This window comes from Asparagus officinalis, chromosome 4 (assembly GCF_001876935.1).
Source record: "Asparagus officinalis chromosome 4, Aspof.V1, whole genome shotgun sequence".
Lineage (NCBI taxonomy): Eukaryota > Viridiplantae > Streptophyta > Magnoliopsida > Asparagales > Asparagaceae > Asparagus > Asparagus officinalis.
In genome coordinates, this window is record NC_033797.1 from 5,197,837 (window position 1) to 5,199,640 (window position 1,804).

The 1,804-nt window shown below is 36.3% G+C and overlaps 1 long non-coding RNA gene across 1 annotated transcript; it reads right to left on the reverse strand.

Annotated features, from left to right (window-relative positions):
• Window positions 428-1,564, reverse strand: LOC109839710. Its single transcript, XR_002246710.1, has 3 exons — window positions 1,011-1,564; window positions 792-907; window positions 428-694 (listed from the first exon to the last, which is right to left on the reverse strand). It is a non-coding gene; the product is annotated as an uncharacterized LOC109839710 (long non-coding RNA).

Here is a 1,804-nt window from a genome sequence, read left to right on the forward strand (position 1 = left end):
CAATATTGACGCTGACGACGTACTAAAACCCAGATTAACCAATAAACTAAAGTTTTAATGATAATAATAAACAAAAGCCAACAACACTGCTCCTTTTATCATCCACCCTGTAAAACTTGACCACGTCTACATACCATATCGTGTACGTTTACAGTATCCAATAAATTTGCTAAAAATATTGAATCTTTGGTGTTTATCATCTTGAATATACAAGCAAGCGATATCATAATTTGGCAATGCGGATCGATCGTGTGTATTCTAAATTTGCCAACCTGCTTTTATAACCAACATTATATTTTACGCTTACGTATTTCAGCCAATAAAATAACCAAAGTCTAACCTGTCACTATTCGGTGCACCAAACTGGTTACATATATGATATTATAGCACGTTATAAAAACATAATAATCAAGGCATGTCTAAAAACAGTGTACTAACTATTAAGAAGTCCAAGAAAAGATCATGCAAGAAAGCATCTCATAATTTTATGCATGAAAAAATGGCGTGGTCAAAGGATGCACAAAATTTATCCAGCGCGATTATCGGGCGTGTCAATTTGATTTTGCATCATCACTGAAGATCAACATTTCTATGTAAACAATACCCTATCACTTAATCAAAGGGGGATGACAAATAACTATTTTGACCGGGACACCGTGAGGGGGGAAAACAACTCCATCAACGTCTGGTGCACCTGCACTACCATTTGGTGGTCCATTTCTAAGCCAAGTAAGATTGAAACAAGTCTCGAGACAATAATCGCCAAAGGAACACGGGGAGCACAGCATTACCTTGTGAAAGAAAACCAGAAAGGAATCGAGCACTACGACGAATACAGGCAAGATACGCTGGAAACCAAAACAGAGCAAGATGCACGGCAGAAGGCAGCTCTGCTTCAAACTGGTGGCTGATAATATGTGAAGGTCAATGACAATTCATTAGTTAGGTGTTGTTCTAACCGAAAACCAAGAGACTGCAATTTGTGAGCGATGGATAGAAAATGAACTTACTTTCAGGATGAGGAAGCAGAGTGCAACTATGTCTTAAAATTGTTAGTAAAGAACGTGTCCAAACAAAAAGAAAATCATAAAATCGAGCCGTTTTAACTTCTAAGATATGCACTGAGAACACCTAACCTCCCCCAACCTGGCCTCCCTATATAATTGCATATAGAGATCAGACATGCATTCTAGTTTACCAATTATTGCACAAATAATAATAATAATTTAACGTTATCATAAATAAAAAAACACGCAATCAATCTAGTTGAAAATAAGATAAAAAGTAAAAGAATCAACTCCACAACCATCTGGATGTATCACATTTGACGATCAGACATGCATTCTAGATTACCAATTATTACCAGAAATGCATTTAATGCCTGCATCTGTAGTCAATAAACTAACCAAACAAAAGCTTTCGTACATGAGAACTAGCTTGAAAGTGAGCATCAAACAAATTTAACCTGTCATTATCTGGCGCCCCACTGGATTCACATATGAAAGCAATATTATTGCCTATTCCAGTCATTATCTGGCGCCCTACTGCTTTCACATATGAAAGCACATATGAAAGCAATATTATTGCCTATTCCAGTCATTATCTGGCGCCCTACTGCTTTCACATATGAAAGCAATATTATTGCATGTTCCAGGATGTGCATGTTAAAGAAAAAAAGAAGAAGAAGAAGAAGAAGAAGAAGTAATGTGAAGCCAAAGTAAGATCATGCAAGATGACATTTCATTAAAGTAACATTTCATTATCTTAAGCATTAAGCAATTGACCAGGTAATGCATGCAAAAAA